Source organism: Ctenocephalides felis, unplaced genomic scaffold, assembly GCF_003426905.1.
Source record: "Ctenocephalides felis isolate EL2017-DRISC unplaced genomic scaffold, ASM342690v1 CF-g0.4_SCAFFOLD_03571, whole genome shotgun sequence".
Classification (NCBI taxonomy): domain Eukaryota; kingdom Metazoa; phylum Arthropoda; class Insecta; order Siphonaptera; family Pulicidae; genus Ctenocephalides; species Ctenocephalides felis.
Genome location: NW_020539725.1, coordinates 26460150 through 26487155, shown reverse-complemented (window position 1 = coordinate 26487155; position 27006 = coordinate 26460150). Strand labels below are relative to the sequence as shown.

At 27.8% G+C, this 27006-nt stretch overlaps 1 protein-coding gene across 1 annotated transcript in view; it reads left to right on the top strand.

Moving 5' to 3' along the window:
* The first annotated feature begins 635 nt into the window (after nucleotides 1–635).
* The window catches only part of LOC113385863 (protein retinal degeneration B-like), a 92696-nt gene continuing 66325 nt past the window's right edge, over nucleotides 636–27006 (top strand). The window contains exon 1 of the mRNA XM_026623690.1: nucleotides 636–756. The gene's annotated coding sequence lies outside the window, so the exon portion shown is untranslated. The remainder of the gene's footprint in view (nucleotides 757–27006) is intronic.

Below are 27006 nucleotides of genomic sequence, written 5' to 3'. Positions count from 1 at the left end.
ATTCGGCATATCCTGCAAATGTAGACCTTCTCAAGTGTTTTGAGCGATGTATATTTTATGAACGATAAAATGTATACTGATTATAATTATCTATTAAAAATGCTTAAAACGATTGTTATAATCATTGATCAATATTTATTGAATACTTTTTTTTCCCTCAAATATTTAATTCTGGTACGGGAAGCAATTTGTCTTAAGGCACGATGCCATACACCACTAGTTTAAATGCATATTTAAAAAATAATGCATATTTAAAATACGAATAGACTGGATATTTATTTAAATGTATTTAATTCCCAACATATAATCATTTTGAACTAGTCACATATTCCAAGAAACTCGTTATTCTTTACCTACAGAGACTTCTTCGTAGGTGGCAGTAGCATTAAATGAGATTCATCAAAATAACAGTCAAAAATTCATTTTAATCGTTAAATCGGTTGTTAAATCACAATTCAATTAATATATGTACTTTATCTAATAATTACATACAAGTTAATTACTTCTAACAATTCAATTTATTCTTAAACAATATAACTTTTGAAACAAGTTACGAAATTTATTGCTGTCATCTGGCAATGCGCATGGCACAACTGGCGCTGTCAGTTCAGTGAAGAGGTGACATTTGTGTGGAAGTGTTTTGTGTCAAATTAAATCAAATAATTTATTTAAAAAAATGTGAAAATAAATAAAAACTGAAGAATAACTGCACTTTATAAGTTAATGTTGCAGGTGGCTGATATGGTTTTGGCAGAGGTATGCATTTTATATTTTGCATTCGAGGTTATGTATTGTTTGGAATAATTTACCTCCAATTGTTAAGAATGAATTCGAAAGGAAATGCCTTAAATTATAATGGACGTATAACACATAGATCTGATATAATAATGATGTTGATACTTAAATTAATATGATCGTGTGTAATAGGCATTTTTTATTATATTGACAATAGCTAAATTAGTTAAAAATTAAAAATTTCCTATATAAGGTAAGAGTATTCTTACAGGTGTTTTTTGATAAAGAATGTCGATTATAGCGAATCAAATTAATTTACATATTCTCTCAGTTTTTCATTAATTTGATCAACATCTAAATTTATTCCAAATATAATTATATTTTGTTTACTTATGATTTTTTTCAGTCAAATTCCAACTCGTTCATTAATTTAAGACAATTAACGTAGTTTATTTTTGTATATTTTCTCTGCGTGAGATATTTTGTAAAATAAGTTTGTGAACATAACTCTTTATTATTTGTACGTGACAAAAGCTAAATGAAATCGAAAGTGGCCTTCAATTAGTTTTCGCATGTGTAAATGCACCAAAATTTCTACAGATGATATGTTGAAGTATTTTATTGCTACTTGTAGAGCGTGACAAATATGTTTTATTATATATATATATATATTATATATATATATATATATATATATATATATATATATTAGGTTGCGCAAGTATTTTGCACAATATTTATGTTTCTGCCATAGTGCCATGTACTTTGGGTTTTGCCAAGATTGTTTTTTAGATGACTCACCAGGTCCAATCACGATGATTTGTTTTTATTAAAGTTCAGAGACTTGTACAAACAAATAGTAATTGACATGTTTCAAAAACTATTTTAAACTTTACTGAAAACAATTTCAGTATGAGGCTAAAAGCACAATAAGATCCAAAATGTGCACGTGTACAATCAGAAAAGCCTAATTTCGATTTTATCTTGCACATTTGATTACTATATTTTGAATGTTCTTACCAATAAATTATATAAGATAATTTTATATTTTCTCGACTCTTCAAGTTATTCTGAATCTAGCAACAATAATAGGAGATATTGTGTGGGCATGTGGCAGCGCAAATTTAGTCTTTGCTCTGATTTCATGAATTTAAAAGCCAATTCAACAAGCACTTGATTTAATTAATTTTTTATGGCGATTAGTCGAACTGATTTCTTTAAATTGAGGATCAGCTTTCAAACAAGCTGACTGAACATATCGAGTTGGTTAATACATAAAAGCACGAAAATGAACAAAATAAACGATGAAATACGAAAACATTCAGACAATTACAAAAGTCGCCTCGAGGATCATTCGAACTCACTTGCAAGCGAACTAAGCTGGAACAAGACAATGCTAAGTATAAAAAAATATTCATTTTTCATTCATATACATATGCCAATTTTTAAAATCTCTCAGATGGTCAGATGATTATGTACGTTTGAAGTCATTTTTTTAATGCTACTGTTTTACTTGTCCATTTCAGGACATGCGTTAAAATTTCTATATAATAATAATAATAATAATGATAATAATAATAATAATAATAATTATAATAATAACAATCCTAAAACGTTTCCATGTATTTCAACTCGCTTATTATTTTTTTTATTTTTCTGTAGTAAATATTTTTGAAAATATTTCATAGGGCTCCTTATAGGGCATGCTTTGATTTTATCTGATATCATAACAATTTGAAGATTTTTTTTTCTTTTGCATTTACTCAAAATATCAGAACAGTATCAATATTAAATTACAATATTTTGAAATGTGTTTTTAAACAATTAACATAAACATAAAACAATTATGGAAAAACAACTAAATTACAGAATCCTCATTTAGGAATATTGCAGAGTCTTGGAACGCAGGATTATATCTTTATTTTATTTTATTACATAGGAATTTGTAAAGAATTCTCAGTGTACGATCACGTTTCATATAATCATGTTAAACCACAGCAATCTTGGTTTTATGAAACTCATCAATAAATATGCTACAAACCGTTGGTTATTAAAATCAAATTAATTTATTTAAAAAGTCAATTATAAATATTTTTAACGACGTGAAGAATAAGTCTGTTTTTCGTCAGAAAATCCGACTTGTTAATTTTATATTTCCAAGTTGTTCCGAACCATTTGAAACCAAAATTGAAACGAAAAAATATGTGTGTCCATGTGGGCCGAATTTTGACCTCACAATCAGTTTGTAATAATGAGGCTTTTTAAGAAAAATACATCATGTATGATGTGTTCTTGTCTTCATTTTTCTACAATCATATAAAAGATTTAAATTCTGTATTAGTTAAAATAATGAGTTTTTTGCCAAATTTATCTGCAATATTTTTTAATATTATAAGGTCCTAAAGAAAATCTGTATATATACTTATAAATCAGTCATAAATTATTATATCGATTGTTTATTGATTAGTTCGATCTGGGATTTGTCATTTATAAATATATAGGATATTCATGCATGCAATCATTCATGATGTGTACATTTGTTCATTTTTCTACAATCATATATAAGATTTAAATTCTGTATTAGTTTAAAATAATGAGTTTTTTGCCAAATTTATCTGCAATATTTTTTAATATTATAAGGTTCCTAAATAAAATCTGTATATATACTTATAAATCAGTCATAAATTATTATATCGATTGTTTATTTATTAGTTCGATCTGGAATGACAAACATTTATAGACATATAGGATATTCATGCAGCTTGCCAAGACAAAATGCCACTTACATCAGCCACTTGTAATTATTTCAGAAGTAAATGAATAAATTCGAGAAAAGTGTATTTAGAAATGTTTTTTTCTGTTTCATTATTCCTTAAAAATCTAGTCCTCACGTGTCTAAACATGTGAACCCACAGATGTACTAGGATTATTAAATAAAATTTGTCTTCAATAAAGACTCTTTACCGAAGTAAGTTCATGTTCGTAATATTCATGAAACTTGCGTGATCAAATCTAATATTCAGATTTATATTTCTCTGCGTCTTAGGTATTATTAAATTAAGCATGTTTAAAAATACTTCTTTTTAAATAATCCTCATGAATATTAATGCTATAACTTTGAAGGTTTTCTGTAAGCACTACTGATAAAAATAACGGTGTACATTACAGACCTAATAGTTATAAACAATATTGTTACATTTATCAATAACTAGTTAAATGTCTTTATTAATACAGTAATGATTATTGTTCCTTGTGGTAAAATCTATTTCATTATTACAATTTAAAACTAGCTGTAAGTGGAATTCTGTCTTAAGGCAATTAAGGCATCGTGCCTTAAGGCAAATTGCTGGAACTTCCCGTGCCAAAAATTATTATTTTTTTAAAAACGATTAACATTTTTGAAAAAAATTTACTTCGAAAAAATAAGATTTTTTAGAAATTTTAAATTGGACAAAAAATTACTTTTTTTTGAAAAAAAAATTTTTTTTTTAAAAAATTTTTAAACAATTTTTTTTATAAAAATTTTTTTTTGGAAAAAATGTTATCTTCATTTTGATATATTTTGGAAGATCTGAACTTTTTTTCAAAGCAATCGTACTGCTTTAACTGCATAGGGACAAAATATAAAGCGCGTAAGCGCCGCGTCGCTGTCTAACGGAAAAACAATGGTACGGAACCCATAGGAATGTAAACAAAACTCATACTTATTGTTAAAATCTCAATAAAATATCTGGTAATTTGATATGCATATGTCTAATGTCTAATGATTATTGTTGACCGCCAAATGTTATTTTTTTTTAGTTTTTTTTTACTAGATCTCTGAAACCGCTAGACCTATCTTCATGAAAATTTGATCAAATCTTCATCTTGTTAATACAAGTAAAATGTTTTTTGAACTATACAAATCGGACGCTCCGTTCTCTTAAAAACTGAGTTACCGTTTTTGGCCCTTTTTGCCCCATATCTTCGGAACGGCTAGAATGTTTTTTGAATTATTCAAATTGCTTCATCCGTATCCGAACACACACACATGCACGCACACACACACACACACACATACACACACATGCATCAATTTTCTCTAAGGTATGCCAACATATTCAGAAACCTCTGAAACGTGAAGATATATAAAAATTTTCATTTTCGATTTTTTTGCGATTACTTACCCTATGGAAAATTAATTATAAATAAATCAATTTATCATCTCCAGAACATTAACAATCGTCATTTCATTTCGAATCAAATTCCAAAAAAAAAATAGTTGCCAAAGTTACACAAAATTGAAAAAGAGCTTCCGCATAGTCACAGTCTAAACGCATTTGCGAATAATTCTATGCGACATTTTCACTTATACTGTGCTCAGCTTGGCGGCAATTTCACATTTTTCAATAATTTTCACAAAATTGGAAAAGTGCTCCAGTACACAAACAGTCTAAACGCACTTGGGTAAACATTTGTACCAGAGTGGCGCTTAGACTGTGCTTAGCTTGGGTGATTTTTTGAATTTTTAATCCAAAATTACAAAAAAATTTTTTTGAAAAAAAAATTAGAAACAAATTTTTTTTTTTCCAAAATCAATTATTTTGTTGAAAAAAGCAGAAAGTTCATTGAATCATTTAAATCGGACGCTTAGTTCTCTCAAAAACAGCCATTTTTTTAAATTTAGCTCTGTATCTCCGAAACCTCTGGGCCTACCTTTGCCAAAAACTAATCAGCACATCTCCCTATCAATAGGAATCGAATGTTTTTTAAACCATTCAAATCGGTTGATCCGTTCTCTCAAAAACTCGCTTTCTATTTTTTGCACTCTTTGCTCCATATCTCCGTAACGGCTGGACCTGCCTTTGCCAAAAACTAATCAGCACATCTCCCTATCAATAGGAATCGAATGTTTTTTAAACCATTCAAATCGGTTGATCCGTGCGCCCGAAAACGTGGACGAAAAAAAGCGGACATACAAAACACACACACACACACACACACACACACATCCATTTTTTCTGAAGTATGCCAAAATGTTCAAAAACCTTCAAAACGTCGAGAAATGTAAAAATTTTTGATTTCGATTTTTGGACGATTACTATAACTTACCCTACGGGAAGTTAATAATTCATGGCATTCGGTGCTTATATGCTGTTTGTTATAAAATAATTTTTTCCAGAAAAATATTGTAATATATTTGAAAAATATATGTAATATATTTAAATACGGTTATAATTATTGATATACCTCAAAAATATCTTATGATGGCTATTCAAAGCATTGACATATATTTCTTATTGTATATACATGTTTTTTACTTAAAATATACAGAAATACATGAATGGACAATCTTTTAGACATTGTCATGGGCTTTAAATAAGTAAATAAACTAGTGGGGTGCATGGCATCGTATCTTAAGCGAAATTGCTGGTACTTCCCGTACCCTAATTAAAAATCTTGGTACGGAACCCAAAAAAAATTGTACGAAATGTGTTTTGTACACATTATTAAAATTTCTATACAATATCTGATAATTTGATGTACAATAAAAATTTTTGACCGCTAAATGACTTTATTTTAACTTATTTTTAGAATGTTTTTTGAATTATTCAAATCGGTTGATCTGTGTTTCCGAAATCGTGGACGAAAATTTGTATTCGCACACATACACACACATACATCCATTTTTTCTAAGGTATGCCAACATATTCAAAAGCTTTGAATCGTAAAGATATATACAAATTTTCATTTTCGATTTTTTTGCCATTCCTATAACTTACCCTTTGGGAAGTTAATAAATAAATAAATATTTACATTTATGAGCACATGAACTAAAAGAAGTATTTTATCGTAAAATATGCTTTTAAAAAGTGATTACCTTGCATTTAAATAGGTTGTAATTACTTGTAATATCATTTAAAATACTATAGATTTGCAGATGACTTCTTTTCTGATGTAATTAGTGCTTTAAAAATATTTATATCATTCTTAAACCTGTGTGAAAATGAAATATATAAAGAATCTTTTTATTATAAAAAATGTCTCCCTAAATATACTATTCCACATTTTTGACAACAGTATTTGAAAAAAGATAGATCATAACGAGAAGCTTCTGCCTAAGGTAATATAAAAAATATTATTGATACAAAACTCGAACATCCACAAGTTTTGATGTAAATATATGAAATATTTGAATATAATTTTAAGTAAATAATCGGAAACTCTGCATATTAAATTAGCATTGTGATGTGCTATTTGTAGTATCGATTGAATTTGCCATATATAACAATAACCAATGAGTTACCAGTATATTCAAGCTTATTACCAAATATTCAACAAGATTTATCTATACAGACTAAAAAGATTTAACACTAAACCTACTATATAGAGCAGGGTACCTTCATAAGGTATACCACTTTCCTTGGGTAAACTGCTTATTACATTTATCTCATAAAAATGTTACAGCGCATTTAGCAGCAGGCACATGTGTTTTGTGTTGTGATCATAAATATACAATGCGAATTTAAGTTCACCTGTGAATGTGAAAATTGCTGCGATCTCTATCTAACGACCCTCTCTGTCTCTGTTTCACAGTGACGTCATTATTTTCATATAATGACGTCAGAGTGGAAAGTGTGACGTCTCCTCGTACGTCACACAAATCAATAAGAGATAGCTAAAACGTAGTAGGCTCAACGCGATTACGCAGTCTGATTTCAGATAACCAAATGGCATATTATATGATGGATATATACGTGTGCAATCTATTACGTCAATTGGAAAGAAAAAGTTTTTTGGAAAATAATATGTTTCGACGTTTCTGATGATTTTACGTCGTCATGAGTGGATTTTGAATATTCGAGATTCAGTTTACTCTTTCAACAATTAGTTTTTTTATAACCCATTGTGTTAGATATTTATCGAAAACATACCTTTGAAACAATTCCAAGAATTTTTAACGAATAGTATGGTTATAGATACTTTCTTTACTAAATTCACCTATTCAGTAAAGCTTAAATATCTTTTATTTTGCCGCTATTTTGAACAAATCAATCTTTACTATATATTGTTTTTGAATAATTATTATTAACAAATTATTTCATATGATCAAGCCATAGATAAATCATTCCTGATATGGTTCTTGCTCTTAATGTACCTGAGGTGCATTACCTGATATCTAACAAAAAACGTTATATTAAGAATTAAAACATGCCGCAACTAGAAAAGTATCTTTCGGATTTTTAGACGAAGTCTTACTTGTTTTTGTCAATTTAAATTTCATTTATCAATCTATTTTTCAACATTAGCACCCTAGCGATTTTTATTTGAAACCAAACAAGGGATAAAATCGGCGGAAACACGCTGGAGGTTCTCAGTTCGAATCTCCGGCACGAATTTGAAAAATATTAAGTGTTAATTTGGAATTATGATAGAACTATGAATTGTGTTGAAAAATATGCATGTAAAAATAATCAGAATGTATAAAAATTAGAGAATTATAATTAAAATGAATTGAAGTAAGAAGAGTTTAGAAGATAAATGAGAAGATACTAAAATAAGAAGAACAAAGAATGAAGATAAGTTAAGAAGTATAGAAATATGAAGAAGATTCTATAGGATATATGATTGCATAGAATAATGTAGGTGGCTAAATACTCGAGCAAGCAAGTCCAATATAAAAAAGGGATAAAATCGTAAGTCAAAATTATATTGAACCCTTGTCATAATATCATACTTGCTATTTTACATCCAAGTATCCAAAAAAACTCTTATCAATTGAAAAAATATAAGTGATCTATATTTTAAAGTTAAAAACAATTCATTGCTGCACGAATCCACTTTATTATCCTGGTGAAGGATACATTACATTCTAAATATTGTTTCATTTTTAAAGAGCTCTGATTTTTTTCACTGACTTTTTTACAGACTATTCCCAAATATTTCATGCATGGTAATATGACAATTATTTTTCTAACTATGCCATTTCAACATTTCAATAGAATTATATTTATTAGAGTTCAATAATGTACTCTTTTATAAAGCAGTTAATTCGATATCAATTTTCAACAGCAAGTTGCTGTTGAATGTTACCGTAGAATATATAAAAATATGAGAATCTAGTGTGATTTTAAAGTGGTTAAAAATTTGTATTGTTTCTAGAAAACTAAAATTTTTATGTTATATAAATTTTGGCCTGAATAAGCTATTTTAGAGTCTAATTTATATTTTATATAACTGATATAGACGTAAACAACTAATCTGCTGAATTATCCTAAAAAGAAAACAGTAAAAAAGGTACTGATGTCTGATAATTGAATAAAACAAGCAATTAACAACCTTATCAATAAGCATTCACGTAGAAGAAATTCAATTTCATATTTATTTTTTGCATTTTATACATTTATAAATATGATTGTTTACTCGAATGCTTTTTATTTAATTTTTTTTAAATTTTTTTATGTTATTTTTTATATGCAATATTTATTATATTTATTTGATAGATGGTTATAAATAATAAGCATCTAAATGATTTTTTCATACTATTAATCTGCTAAAGACAGTTGTAAGATATATGATAAAATAAAAATTAATACTCATATTCAGTCTTGCAAAAATTGATGAACAATATATTTTTTGAGAAAAACTCTTAGAATTTTTGCAAGTGCAAGCAATATTTTTATTTCTTATTTCCCTCACATAAAGGAATTTTTTTTTCATGACTAGAACTATCATCCCTTGTGGGTTCTTGAAGCTTTCTGATACGATTTTAGCTATCTAAGTACAATACGATATAACTGCCTTTTCATAAATGTTAACCTTTGACATTTGTCAGCGATTGGTGGAAACTTCCATTTTCCATGTGTTCACATTTTCGAGTGTATATATACGGAAATGTGTAGGGCATACATTGAAAAGTCCTGTGCGCGCGCAGCCAATCGAAAATTGTATACTTGTTACTTTTACCCAGATGTGCACAGGTTGTATAAGATTGTATATGAATAAAAAAACATGCTTGTGTGCAAGTAGAGAAATTTATAAATATTGGCGTATATTTTTAACAGTCAGTTCTAATGTTTATTATTTTAATCCAGAGTGGATATCTTTGAATTTTAAATATTTTTTCATTTATGCAAATATTTAATAGAATGAGTTATTTCGAAAATATGCTCTACCGAGATTAGCTTTATAATAAATATTTCATTGGTTATGAATAAACAGATCAATAAAATATGTTTATGACTTATATAAATAGATTACGGAAAAACAACAAATAAAATTTACTCTGTCTTTGATAACTGATTATCTATACTTCTATACTTTTATATTTTCTACAGTCTTGGTTGGTTGACGAGTTTTGTAGGAATCAACTTGTTTAACCACTAAAAAATTGGATAAAAATTAAATAAGGTAGAGAGATATCTAAAAAAACAAGTAAAGTTGAAATATTTTCAATAACAATATTTGAAAGTAGAGGGAAAAACATGTAACCAGCCAACACCTTGAATTTCATTGCATTGCGATCAGGAGATAAACGGTAATGTTGGAAAATCCATAAGAAAAGTATTTTCTTTCGTTGTTAGTTTTTTGGTTGTGAGCACTGTTGTCTAGTTTACGAGATCTTGATACAATACAACTCTACTTGATATAATTTTTAAGTATACGTTATTTAATTGTTCTATAACAGATATATTGTTAATTTCAAACTAGATTCAACAGTTTTTCTTATATAACCTTTATTAAAGCTTACACGTGAGTGGTATAAAAAGGACCAACTGAACTTTTATCCTAAAAAAGGCAAAGGGTAAAAAATAGTAACTGAAAAAGTAAATTAAGTTAGGAAAAGCAATTTTACAAGATATCTGATATTTTTGGCGAAATACCAGATCAAGGTTATATACAGTGTTATATCTGTGAAAAAAATGTATCCATGAAATTTATATTTTGTATTGGTTGAATAATGTAACTATTATTTCGTAAAAAATTTTGAAAATTGAAAATAAGATAAGTTGCCTTCTGACCATCACATTTTACCCCACCTATAGGATATGAAGGATATAAAGAATCAGGTGACAAATTTTTCAAAACAGCAATTTTTGCAATGATGAATTTTGTAGGTAGTTTTACTGAACTTAGTCAAATGGTTCTTTGTTTGATATGTGTTATTTTTTCATTGGTTTGGTTTTTGCAATACAGTTGCTCCAAGTAAAATAGGACCTTTGTACCCTACCCTACATATATTTTTATTATCATTGTTATTAAAAATTGGACTGCTTTTCATTTCACATTACAATACTGTTTTAAGAATGTTGTTTTCCCAACCGCATGTTCACATGTTGAGTGTGAACGGGACGACAGCTGTATTTTGGGTTGAAAACATATCGATCTTTGTATTACAGAGTGTAAGACAAGGACGAGGTTATACTGTGGAAATTCTCTATTTGTCTCTTTCGAGAAAAGCGAACACCTACCAATGCTATGCCATAAACCGAGAGATAGTGGAAAATTAATTGGTTTATTTTATTTATAGGGTGCTGTTAAATAATTAACTTTGAATATTTATAGTTGTGCTTTTGAGGCAGAAAAAAATTTGCATGCAGAAGCGAAGTCGGAAATTAACTCTTATTAAGTTCATTAACATATTTATGTTAGATCATAGCTTGACATTATGAGATCGTTAGTTCGCTTAAAAGTTAAATTCAAAAACTAAGTCAATTTCTTCGAATATATGATGGAATATAAATGAAATTTTGTTTGACTCGTAGATATAAACGGGGTGATAGTATTTATCTCAACTGTCCTGCAAAAATTAGAAGAAAAAAATTATCTCACCTTGTTTGGAAATTGTGAGCTTTTAAAGTCAACCTAAAGCTTTGGTAAAATTGTGACCATGTTTCGCTTATTATGGCTAACTTTTATTAATTTTGTTAATATAAGCTTTAGAACAATAACCGTGAATAACATTTCTAGAACCATAGTAAAAAATACCACAATTGCCCCAAATTTTAAAGAATTAAAACTTTCTGATGATCTATGTATTCAAAATTTTTAAAAGTGGTCGACTTTGAAAGGCGTACTTTTTAAAAAATGTACTAATGTATTGGCATTTAATCAAGATTGTAAAATAATAAAATACTTGATAATTTTATTTTTTAAAATTTTCGAATAAAAAAATAAATACCTAAAATTGACATGTTTTTTGCTAGTACAACCTTCAACATGCGAGAAAAAAAACATTTGAGCTGAATGTGAGTAAAATGTACTAGCCAAAATTATGTCATTTTCAGATTTTTTACTAAACTTGTTTATTTTACTTTATTCATTTAGTATATACTAATGATCCCTGATTTTGTTATCAATCAATATTCATTATTGGGTAATTTCGTAAGGGTAAAATATGTTATATATGTCCAGAAGTGTGAAAAATTTATGCTTGCCAGTTTTCCATTGCTCCCAGCTGCCATTCTATTAATGTTTGTATGGGCATGTGCATTAGAAATCGCTTACAGAGGACTATTAGTTCATTTCTTGCACAAATAATGTAATTCGGCATAAATGAGCTTAATTTTCCTGTCATTGTTTTTCGCAAAAAAGAGGTTTTGTTCATCAAACTAATTAAAATAGACATTGGAACGCTTCAATTAGCTTATGATCTGTAATTAGAACAATGCATAATGTAAATTAAAATTTGTGGAAAAATATTCATTTACATTTAATGGACATAATGGCTATTTATTATATTCACGTGACTTTAATTGATTGAAAAATTAATTTTTGTAGTGGGTAAATAAAGAAATAATTAATAGTATTTAGGAGCCATTGGATTTTGGAGCCATGGAAGCAGCGTTTTTTTCTAAAATAAAATAAACTAGCAATGCTAATATAATAAGTTATAATCACATAATTTTTATTAATAGTTATTTACTTATTATTATTTTTGAGCTTTCAACAATTTAAAAAGGTCCAACTATCATTTGTGCAAACCATAATTAGCCAATTGATGTATTTTAGAATGAATTTTAACATCGATTTTTTTACTTTCTAAAGATCTTTTTTAGACGCTTGAAAATAAGTCGATAGTGTAATATAAAATATTTTGTGTAAATAATAATTTATTGTGGAAAAAAATCGTATCTCTAATAGTTAACTATAAAAGAATAGTTATGCTAATTTATATTACAAGTGATTAGTTAACGTTAATGAAAATTGAGATCCATTGAATAGTTTTTGAAGGAACTAAAGTATTTTTTTCAATTGCTAATTATGAAGAATTAAGAAAGCTTGACCAACCATTACCGAAAATAATATTTTATATGTTGAACCTTGGCTTCCAATTATTCGCCGTCAATAAATTTTTAAATAACCAGTTACATATCTATTTTGGTCTAGCCATTTCAGAAACAGCTTAAATGAAAATAGGCATGTACATGAATTTGCATTTTGTTTATACATTTTGTATTAGATATCGAAATTTAATTAACGCTCGCTTCCGTCTCTAATAATAGACATGTGCAGATGGTTATCTTCAAGCTAATGTTATATTGAAGAACATGTCAATAATTTATTACGTGTTAAAGCATTGTATGTGTATTTTATAAATAGCATATTTACTTTGTATTAATTTTGTTTGATGTGTAATCGATTTGAAAATGGTTTGTACCCTTTTAATTCTGTGTTACTTCCGCTGATTTTGTTCGAATAAATATTCATTGGTTCATGGGGAATAGAATAATATTCTATTTAATTTAAAAAGAAAACAATATTTTTTAACAGAGTAACACATAAGATGCATTGATTAGACCAAAATTTCAAATTTCAGCATTAACTTTATAATTAATATATATACTATATATAAATATATAAATATATATATATATATACATATATATATATATATTTATATGTATATATACATATATATATATATATATATATATATATAAATTCTGATTTTTTGATAGGGTCAGTTTTTTGGACATTCTAGTTACGGTCGATTCGCCGATATCTACTGATTTCATATAGTCTTCCTACTATAACGAATCTGTTCATTCTGTTTTGTAATTAAATTTTTAAAAATTATATTTGATGGCGATAGTTCTTTTTCTTTGAAAAATCTGGCCTACATCTTGATTACTATTCGATGCCGCTTTTGCATGTTTTATCATATCTTTGAAAAAATAATAAACTCATTTGTTTTAAACAAATATCAAATCTAAATGGTAATTTTAAAGAAAGACATATTTAGGCATAAGATTACCATTTTTATCTTCTCTACTATATAGAAGCCAAATATTTTTATACTCGGTTCTGTAGGATGTGCAGTTTTGAAATTCACTCATAAAACTATTTGTATTGACAGTATAAAAACTTCTTATCGTTATCATACACCATACAGCTTTTGACGTTTTTTTTCTGAATTTTTAAATGTTATCATGTCAATCATAAAATCATGAATAAGAAGATTTTCAAAAATGTTACACATTTTTAGAAGTTTATAAAATTCCCTAAATTTTTGAAATAAACTTGCAATAAAAACATGTATTTTGATCAGAAATTGCCTTGAACTTCATACACTAAACCGATATTAATAAAACACTACACATAAATTAATGCGCCAATAGAATTTATCTATATAGTTTAAAATACTATATGTTTGACTAACATTTTTTCACAAACTTATTTTTAATTATCTAATACTAATTGTAATAAACAATTTAATAATTGATATAAATGTCTTTCTTATTTTTTGTTTATTTTCTAATTAATAAGCTAGAACTCAGTACTACTAGTTACTAGTGGTATATTATTATATTTGTCACGTGTCAAGTTTTTCCAAGTTACAAGAACAGAAATACAATCTTGGTAATTAGTATGATCGTGTACGATAAAAGATTTTACGTTTAGTTATAACGGTATGATAAGCGTTGCATAGGTTATTTATCGTAGAAAATTAGATTTTTTATTTGCTTAATTGGGTTGCAAATTGGCGCTAAGAATTGTTATTATCGTATGAATGTATAACGCATAGCACTGAAAACATACATAATCATGGATACATGTAATAAATGCATGATAATAAACCGAATACAATATGCGACTGCATATAAAATAGAACTTTATTTTCCTCCAATAAAAGAACTCTAGTACGAAAATGTATACATATATATATATATATATATATATATATATATATATATATATAATATGTTTGTAGTTAAATTTATTCATTGCATTTCATACGGATCGATGCTCTAAAAATTCATGGCATGGACCGACAATGGTAAAACGCATTAGACGGTTGAATCTTGGCCAGAGCATAAACATAGTTTTAACTTTCCTTGTAAATTTATGTGTCACAGAAGTAATTTTTTATATATTTTTCTGTAACGCGAATATGGCGTTTGTCCAAAACTGATAACGCCGTACTATAAAATTTGGTTTCGTTGAATTTACTAGAATATGGAAATTTTTATTATGACCTGGTAACTTATTTTAAAATTAGTGTTGCTCTTATATTATGTAAATTAAATATAGAACTGCTAAACCCTAAAATTGCGTATATACTGCACATTGCGAGTCTATCAATTCATACAACAATCCATTAATCTTGAAAATTAATTATAGTTCTACTTTGAATTGTGCATCATATATTTGGGTAGATTCCAAATATTGGCAATTCTCCGAAATAGTACAGGAATGTGATAAAGTAGCAGCAATAATTTGAATTTGCTGGTAAAGTATTTCTATAAAATCGATAAAAATTTGTTATATACATATGTATATATACGCCAAAGTTTTTATACTTTATTATTGAACAGTGATTCTGCAGATTTCTTGAGCATTCTTAGAGAACCGGTTAGATAAAAACTACTAGTTTTGGCACTTATCGACGAAATATTTTATATTGTATCCATTGCTTATATTAATTAAATGCATCAATACAAAAACAGAACAAAACTAACATTCTTATAGCTGTGAGTACTTTTTATCATTCCTGTCATTTTAGATTCGCGTGTTTAATTGTTTAACATATCAACATTGCAAATTAATTCAAACTATTACTTTTACAAGGAACATTAAGTTTTTCATTAAAGTGCGAATAACTTTTTATTCTCCTGACCAACTTATTTTCTCTTGGAAACATATTGCAATCCATTTTAGTTAAATGAGTTATGCATTTTCATGATCTCGTTGGCGTCTTTCTGCTGGTTGTAAACTTCATTTATATTTATTGTTTCATTTTTAGTAACTGCTTGACATACAAAAATGTTTACAAAAAGCTTAAGGCATCGCTTATTTATGATACAAAAACAGTGATTGAAAAATATACATGAATGACGTACAATGAAACCTTGTGACTCAAAGGAATTGATGTTATTAGTATTGTTATGTCAACTGTTCGCGTCAGTGGTTAACAAGATATAAATCGCAATGTCATGAAAAATCTATATATGGCTTTCAAACTGGATGTTTCATAAATTCTAAGGATATTTATTACATGGATTTAAATTTGTATGTAAACCTGTATCTGATTTTTAATCAGATATCATTTTTTAACTGTTCAGTTCTCCCTTATTTATTCGACGTTTCTAAGGTGAAAGATTAGAAAAAGATTAGAAAAAAGTGACGTTCAAAACCTTAAGTTAATGTAATGTAATTTTATTTGCCATAAAATAGGCAAATAGATAGAAATTATATATTTCAAAATAGTGTCAATGTTACTCTTGAACGGAATATCACGCTTAAAATTATACCTCTACATATTGATTTGAATTACTTATTATTTAATTATTGAAAATCTTCAAGGATTTTGATGTGCTAGTTTTATAAATTTGTTGGCGAGAAAGCTTTGATTCATTACCATTATATAATTTATTAATTTATTATTATTATTTATTGATTGCATTTTTTTCTATTTGAAAACTTACTATATTACAACGTATTGTATTTTATAATGCTACACGTATCTTGCATCTTATAATACACTTTAAAATACCGGCAATATTGCAGCAGATTCAATTATAACAAAATAATATTGACTTAGCACATGCTGTTTTTCTACAAACCGAGAAAATGCGTTATTAATATAGAATATTATTCTAACGATATTCTGCAAGAAACATTAAATTTTAAATGCCGTCTCTAAATACATAATTTGAAAAATATAAACGTGACAATTTTTTGTATTTATTTATTTATAGGTATTTATTTATTTATTTAGTTAATTTCCACACTTTTTCAACTAAACAATTATAATTTAAATTGTTACATTTTTTGAATTAAATAAATTGCACAATATTATTAAAGTCACATTTCTTAAATAATTGCCTAGATTTGTTCGGGATAAATTAAATGTATGCTCTGTGTTTTCACAATTTTTTCATTGCTTCTTCTGCACTATATTTAGTTGACAAAAGTTCAGCTTTCACTCTTACATTTCTCTTCTTAGATAGTTTCAATCCAATTTTTCGGTTTGATGGCGCATTCAAATGTAAAATATCTTTTTTTATTGGGAAATCAAATTAAACATTTTTGTCTACTGTGCTTTTTTATTTTTACAAAGGTAAAAACTCATCTTAAGCTTACAAATAGTTACGAGTTATTATTTCTATCAACGAAAGCTTCAGAAAACGGCATCAAAATTGGTTTGCCAAATTACTTTTTGGTGATTTTTCACCCAAAGATGAGAAACTCTCTGGTCATTGACTACAATTTTCTACTTTTACCTTTACCACCTGACCGAGCGGTAAATTTTGATGCCTACATTGCACAACTACTGAAATTAAGTATCAGTGGTTGAAGAAAATCAACTTCAATTGACAAATCGAAGCGGTGATATATTCCATTATTGATATCTCATATCTTTGGCTACTCGGCAAAAAAGCTGGAGTTTGGTTGGGATGTTTTGCCACATATACCTTAGAATTCTGACTTTGCACCTTCCGTACTTTTGCTACTTACTATTAATTTTTGTATCAATCTTTGAAAAATTTCTTGAATGGCAAACTATTCAATGCTTCTGATCGTGCAACATTGTACCTGATTTAGTTTTTTGCCAATAAAAACCAGAAAGTATGATATTAAAGCTGCTTAAAAGATGACAAAAAATAATTGATCAAAATGGATTTTGTGTTACAGAATAAAGTCATTTAGCTTCTTAAAAATGTCTTTTGTAACATAAACCTGCACTTTTACGGTACTTATACTTACAACTACTTTCTGTATCCATCATTGAACAATTTAATGTATATAGATAGTGTCAAATTCTATCAGATTCAGTTTTTTGCCAATAAAAACCAGAAACTTTATGAAAGTATGATAACTGATAAAGATTGCAAAAAATAATTGATTAAAATGGATTATGTGTTACAGAATAAAGACATTTAGCTTCTTAAAAATGTCTTTTGTAACATAAACCTGCACTTACGGTACTTATACTTACAACTACTTTCTGTATCCATCATTGAACAATTCAATGTATATAGATGGTGTCAAATTCTATCAGATTCAGTTTTTTGCTAATAAAAACCAGAAATTTTATGAAAGTATGATAACTGATAAAGATTGCAAAAAATAATTGATCAAAATGGATTATGTGTTACACAATAAAGTCATTTAGCTTCTTAAAAATGTCTTTTGTAACAAAAACCTGCACTTATGGTACTTATACTTACAACTACTTTCTGTATCCATTATTGAACAATTCAATGTATATAGATGGTGTCAAATTCTATCAGATTCAGATTTTTGCTAATAAAAACCAGAAAATTTATGAAAGTATGATAACTTGAAAGATAACAAAAAGTCTTTGGTCAACATAGACAATGTATTACAGAATAAAGTTATTTAGGTGAAATATGTCTTGGATTTTGACAAAAAAAACGCACTTATATAGTTGCCATTAATATTATAGAACAAAGAACATTTGAATATGGTGCTACAAGTAGGCATGCTGTCAAACATCAATCTTGAAAATATGTGGCAAATAAATGTGTTGAAAATAAATTCAGTTTCGAACACTATTTCATACAATTTATTCTGGCATAAATCATTGCCCCTGAAAGACTTAAAAACTTATTAAATAATAGTATTTCCATAGAAATTGAATCAACCCTGCGCATTCATGCACTAACACACGTTTACATTCGATCGTGAGAGATTGCAGAGGCCGCGGATTCCGTTTTCAGTCAGCTTCCGACGGGCTGCGTGAGCAGTGCGATCCGCTATGCGCAAGCTAGCCGAGCTTTGGGCTTCAAAGCTCACGGGGAAAGTTCAATATATATGCACGATGCGATAAACTCGAAGACGGCGCAATTATTTACCGTTATAAAATAAGTGACCGGTGCGTCTCATTATTACTAAAGCTACGTATTAGATAGTTCAGGGGATTTTAAATGTTTTAGCCTTGAGTTTAACCTGACCATATGTGCGCAATAACAGTTTGTTGTTGATGTGAATACGTGATGTCCAACGTTGACAGTTGTAGCTGTCAAATTAAAACTGTTGTTCAAAATTAAACTTTTTTAACTAAATTGATAATACGTCCACTGAAGCTCAGGATATGAATAATTCAAAATCTCAAGTATTTCATTTCAAAGACATAAGTTGTAAGCATAATAACAGGGTTACATAAAACATAACACAAGTTATTAGCATAATAACAGTTAATAAATACAATATGAAATATTTGCAATAGATATTTGTTTTAGACTAATTTAACAAAATAGTTTTTTTCTGCAAGCTTTAAATGTTGTCAATGCATTGAATTATCTGTGCAATATAACCATCAATTCCATACATTCATAAAGAACGAGTGTGTACTAAATATATTACTTACTTCAGTCCAAATACTTAAAATAGTTTAGTTTTATAAAATACATGCATAACATTTAACTATCTAAAATGACCACATAAAACTTAATATTATTGGTATAGTGATATATTGAAAACGCATGACATGTCATACAAAGTCTAAAATATTTGTGGTTTGAGCGGCTGCTTTAAACTTCAAGTAATTTATCAGGTATACCTCATATCCATAATATATATACATATATATATATATATATATATATATATATATATATATATATATATACATATACATATAAATTGCAATTGCAATTGCAAATATATTTACATGTGTTTGTTATTAGTAGTTATTTCTTTGGAGGTCGAAATCTTATAATATTTTATACGACTTCTATTATTATTTAATCTAATTGAATGGCCAAAGACTGGCACACATAATTCCTGCCGATAGATCATTCAAGTAATGGTAAAATGTCTGTCACCAATAGCTGATTAGCTGCATGCATATAATTTCATCAGCCAAAAATGCTGAAGTTATAAACTAATTCATATCATTTGTCATATAAATATCGTCACACATCGCTTTAGCGGTGCGTATATTTCAAAAATAAAGACAAATAAAGTAGGGGTAACTGGGTACGGTTGTGTAAGGGTACGGTTGTGACAGCCGCCATAATAGCTAAACTATACTGATAGAGTGCAAAGGAAAAAAGATGAATTATGTTATGATTGTACCTAATGACAGTATTTTAGTATTTTCACATAGACAAGTGTTCAAATTTACTTTTCTTCCAGATAACTAGTAAATTTTCATAATTATTGGTGTTCAAATAAAAAGTGCCAAAAGCGTACCCAATATCCCCTAATGTTTTGAACAATTATATTAGTATTCAGCTTATATATATCTATATATATATATATATATATATATATATATATATATATATATAAACATCTACAAGAAACATATTGTACTCAAACGTACCAGCAGTCAGAAAGAGAAACATTATGGAGCTATTAGTTAGTAGAATAGTTTTCTTTCTGCTTTGAGTAATTTACTTAAATTGTTGTATACACCTTGGCCTAAATCATTTCGATTTGAATATATAATATTGACAACAGTATTTGTATTCAGTACAAGTTCAAGTACTTTCTTGATAGAACAGACGAATTGTTTTTAGTCGTTCCATATTGTAGATTTACATTGTCTTCCATAATATAGTATTGGATAAAAGAAAGCATTTAGTTATGTTACTGTTTTATATTATTTATAACATTCAAAAGGAGTACGATGTATTAAACCATATCATTTTACCATTATAAGTACATATAATCATTGTTAATTAATTAAATTGTTTTTAAGCATTGAAAATATTGTTGACCTATATAAAAATATTCAATTAAATTAATTATGATTTAATAATAACATAGTAGTTTCTTTTTGAAGAGTCGGAAATCACAGTGATTCAAATTTAATAGTTTTCATAGTCTCTTTTCTAACTACGGCTTCTGAAAGTAGTAAATGATTAACAAACTTAGTAGCCTGATTTTAGTTGATTTCTAGAAATCAGGCATTAATGATTAATCATTAATCTGTGTTTGTGTCAATTGTTTTGCAAAAGAGGAAAACTTCAAGGAAGATACAATTTATATCAATTTCCAATAGTTTGGATTAGTTTCATGAAATCGGCCACGACGTATATCCGTCATCGGTAATTAGAAGCACATTTTTCCGCTCACGTTTTCTGGAGAACAAATCGATAGCTTTCAGTTTGAAATAAGTGTAATTAGTTTTAGGGTTATAATAAAATGTTATAATTTATTAAAATTTTTAATTGTATTTTGTATGATATGAGTTTTCATATTTATATTATCAATTAATTTCATTATATATAATTTTATGTAAATTTTGAGACGCATATACTAAAGGCTAAAATATCCCTTATACAGTGCTTACGGTTTCTGCTTCGTGGCAAAATGTGATGGGATAGATTTACCTTTTCGATAAACACGCATCGAGCAGCAGTGATGTCTATTTATACAAAATGTAAATTAAAATTGTGTTCTCAACTTTTCCCATTTTCGTTGTGCTAGAAAACGAAAAATCTACCATACTAAAACTTTTCTGCTTTGAATTATATAAATATATATGATGTGTACCATATATATATGATGTGTATAATATGTATGGTATATGTAAGGCGCTTTCCATGGACCTGTATGATCCATCGGCATGAATTATCTATGCCAGTCTTTGGGCATTAAATTAGATTAAATAATAATTGAAGTCGTATAAAGGCTTATTATGTAACGTTTACATATACACATGCCGCAATATTCTATAAATCCAATTTGCTTTAATGCAATTACCTACCTACAGTCGGAATATTCACCTAACAACTGTTAGTTTAATAATATGCATGAACCAGAATGGAATGGAATATATTTTATTATTTGGGGAATTTTATTTAAACTAAATTGCTGTTTATTATAATTTGATAATGACTAATAAAAGTGAGCAAAATAATTGCTCTTTTCATTATATTTATGATTATTTTACAATAATGATCTCTATTCTTATACGATACAAAAATAACAACAACGAATAGCTTGTTGTAGAAATTATATGATGGAAACGTTTTCTCAAATTGCGTAATAAAATTAGCGTTTACTGATATTAATTTTTCTCCAGCATTTCCAGCATTTCCATTTTCTTCAGAATTTTATTTTTAACCTGTAATAACATTATAATCTTAAATGAATTTCAGAGATGTTATTCAACATTAGTTTTTTCATAGATACCAATTTTATTTTTAGTTACACAATTTTTAAGTTGTTCAATCATCAGTTTCAAGCATTATTTGAAATGGATTTTTTTAGTTATTTTTGCTGGTCATAATTTTGTTTTCAAACTTTTTTACGCCGTTATTATAAGTATATGGAATTTATTTTTATACTTGAGTATTTTGTGATGATACTTCTTAATTGTGGCTTGTTAGAAGGCAACACAACAGTTGACCTATTTATATTTAATGTATTTTATTATTAGAATTTCTCTAATACTGATGATTTTAAATTTGATGCAGCGATGTTGGGCAAGGGCTATTTTTACTTGTAAATATTTCCATAGTAAATGTTCTAAACAAAATTATTTGTTATGATAATAAGCATCAAGCATATTACAAAAATAAGTATACTCGTATATATAGTAGAACGAGGCTCAAAGGTCTCTCACCGGTATCTCAAAAACAAAGTTACGAATTTTTTAACAACAATATTTGAAAGTAGAGGGAAAAAGATGTATAACCAGTTACTGCATTGATTCTTACGGCCTTGCTGTCGGTAGATAAACGGCAATGTTCATAGAATTTATAAAAAAGCTAAAAAAGTTAAAAAGGACCAACTGAAAATTTACCTTGGCAAAGGTGTAACAACAAAATAGTAAAATAATAAAAAGAGAAAATAAAAAAGTAAATAAAATTATTAAAAACAATTCCACGAAAGATAAATTAAATAAATATTTATTTAGTTATTCCAACTTTGCTGATGAATATTTCTGACTAAATACCAGATGAAGGGTACATATAATGTTATATCTGTAAAAAATGTACCCATGGAATTTATATTTTGCATTGGTTTAATAATGTAGCTATTATTTCGTAAAATCCATTAAAAAGACCTGTTTGCCTTTTGGTCGTCTCATTTTACCCCGTCTATGGGGTAAAAAGGACCATTGCAAATATTTAAAAAACAGCAAGAAAACACATTCCTACAATGATGAAAGCTGAGAATTTTACTGAACATAGTCAGATAGTTGTTTCTTCTATACCTGTTATTTGTTCCGATAAATTGGTTTGGTTTTCACAATATCATTGCTCAAAGTAAAATTGGGACATTGTGCCTCGCCCTACCCTACATTATATTATATATTATATGTTTGTGATGTGTTCATATGTTGGATGCGTAAATAATAATTTACCCCGTTCGAGTTTTTCATTAGAAACATATAATCCATATGTTGCTGATAACAATATTTGCTAAAACAAATCTCCGTAGCGTGATATTCGCGATTAGAAATCATGATTCATTAATAATTACGTACATCATTATGTAAATAATGAATAGATATTGATATGACATGACAAAATTATCTACCTTGAACTATTGCATATATATATATATATATTGTACAAAACTATTGTACATGGTCTGTTCAAAAAGTACCCGGAATTACTGATAATTAAATTTCGCGGGTCTGGAGTGTCTGATTGTCAAAATTTTTTTTTTATTGTGTTGGTATACATGCCCCTAAAGTATGATGAAATTTTCAGCTATATTCACTGTTTACTTTGTCTGTGGTAGTCGCTAAGGTTCGACGTGTTTTTCTGAGCTCGGCGATTTTTACAATGGAAGAATTGAAAAAGTCAAAGAATTTGTATTAAATTTTGCGTAAAAAATGAAATAAAGTGTTGCAAAGTGCAAAAATTCACCAGATATGGCTCCGTGTGACTTTTTCCTATTCCCAAAGTTGAAGAGACCCATGAAAGGACGGCGGTTTTCCTCGATTGAAGAAAATCGCCGAGAGTGCTCAAGGACATATCAAAAAGTGAATATCAAGGGTGCTTCGAAAATTGGAAAAAAACGCTGGCATAAGTGTATTATATCTGGGGGGGACTACTTTGAAGGGGACCACATTAATGTAGACGAATAAATAAATATTTTTTTGAAAAAACGAAAATTACGAAAACTTTTTGAACAGACCTCGTATATGCCCTTAAGGCTTTAAAAGAATTTTTCATTTTCATTTTAATAAAATATTTTGAGATATATAATTGGGGTAAGTAGTTCACTTCTACAAAATTCTTATAGTTGTTTATGCTATTATGTTTATTACGAATAATTTGACATATTTCACATTCGTTTTTAAAGCAGGTCATGCGCATATTAACTTCATTATAGATATTTTGATATAGCGAATCTAATCTTGAAACAGGTATTATAACTTCAGAAGTTTTCAAAGAGAAATATATAAGTTAAAGCTGAGTATATCGGTAAATATTATCATTAAAGTTTCTAAAGCAATGGAAGTTTAGTCGAGCTTTTCTCAACTTATATCTTTACTTAGTAATTGTATCAAACTACAATGATACAATTTTTTACTTTACTTTTAAAATTATGTCATTATTAATAATACAGTTTAATTGCTTCTGTACGGTTATATTAAAAGCAAACATTTTTTGTATAAAGTTTGATCAAAATTCGATAACAAATAATCGATATATAAATTTTGAACAAGACGTATTAAATAATTTATTTGCTATTAATAGCTGAAAGTATTGTTAGATACTATGGGTAAATTTAATACATTTTTCCTTGTTTTGCTCATTGTTCTAGATACAATTAAAAAATCGTTTTAATACAACTTTTAATAAGTAAGTGAATAGTTCGGTCGAGCCATTTTTTCTAGTTTCATTTCAATAGCGATTAGAACTCTATGATTCTGTAAGGATCTGAATTGCCATATTTTTTTTGAAGGCAACTAAAATAGTTGTCCTATCTTTTTTGCTATCTATATATTCAGATAAAAATTGATATCACTACTGTTTGAGGCCTGGAGTTTCTGATTGAATTCCAATGAATTCAACAACTAAGCCATGGGGGAACCCCAAATTTTACATTATTTACATTTTATACCTTTCTATCTCAAATTTTGTTATTAAATTCCCGAAGGAGAAGTTTATGTTTTCATCAAAAAATCCGATTCGCTAATTTTATGTTTTCTCGACGTTTCAAGCCATTCTGAATCGAATGAGACCAAATGTGGAAAAAGTATGTGTGTGTGTGTGTATGTGTGTGTGTGTGTGTGAACAGATTTTTTGCCGTAAATCGACGTTTTCTCTAAAACGCCTGAACCGATTTCAGAAATTTAAAAGCCATTTGATGTATTTCGGTGAGGACTATCGTTTGTCAGTTTTGTTCGACGATCTGCCAAGCCGTTTCTTTGTAATTTGAAAAAAAGTGTTAAACTTTTCGTCCACATTTAAGCTCATCCTACCGGACCGATTTTAAAAAATCAAAAACTGTTTGAAAAATATTAGTTGGGAATGATACTGATTAGTTTTAGGTGAAAATCTACCGAGCCGTTTTCTTGTGATTACCTGTTGAAAAAAAAATTAAAGCCGATTTTTATGGATTTTTTTTTTAGTGATATATACCATGGTCTTATAGAACTTACTGAAATATTACGGCCTTACGACAAATAGTTTGATTTTAAAAAATCATCAAAGATTGAGAAAATGAGTAGTTCTTTTGACATTTGTTAAAATTAAAATTAGACTATTTACTTGGTATAATGATAGAGTACTTGGTCTTGAACATAATAAACCATTAAAGTCCTGGAAACTGGTTCAATTATAAAAATTATTGATTTTTGAAATTTTGCTTTTAGAAAATACTCCGAGTCAAAGTGTTCGTTCGTTTTCAATTATGTGTAATAAATTCACTCGGAATACTTTTAATGACTCACAAATTAATTTATTATTTATTGATTAAGTCGATTATTTAAACATATGGGGAAATTCATGTAACTTGCCTCAAGGCTAAATACCAAACCAACTAGTTTAAATCCACATTTAATACGAGCTTTTACTGCATTTATTTATGTGGATAATATTAAATAACGTGGCTATTTTGCAAATTCTATTCTATTAATGGTTGGTAATCTAAGGCATTAATCAAATTATGAAATGCACTTTTTTTCGAAACAATATCAACACATGTTTTATTTTTATGCTAGAAAATTTCTCTAACTAAAATCTAACGCAAAGACGAAAAATAACATTATAATGGACGCGTTTGTGACTTCCATAATGTCAGTAATTCTATTTCATCATAAAACATTCCTTTTGGAATGCGAAAATGCTTCGAGTCCGCACAGAACAATTTTTATTAAATAAAACAGAATTATTTAAAACAAAGTTTCAGCTCAGTCTTGTTTATTAAGGAATGCAGTTGATTATGTATTCCGATTGTTTAAATATTTAAATAAAGGTTTCATAATTATTGTCTGAATACTAAATCAGTTAATCCTTTATATCTTTCTTCAACACGAAGAAATCTAATTGTATTTTGTATATTATTAGGAAAATGAATTATTCAATGATGATATAAAAATGTCATTTTTAATATCTTTAAAACTTAAATAATAACTTGGAACTAAATAAGTCTAAAGCGTTATTGGATAATGATAATAACAAGAAGTAGTCTGCCCAAAGGCAGGTCCATGGTGTGAGAGCACCACAAATTGTTTATTCACTTTCTTTGCCTCATTTATTATTTCTTCGACCTTTATTCGCTTAAGCATTTTTCTTTCTAAATTTCTGCTACTATGTTTTGGTGCTTTAGTTTTCAGTTTCCTGTATTTTCTCTTCTTGCGTAAATTGTCAATAATCAGCATTCTTCTTCTTCCCAATTCTTTCA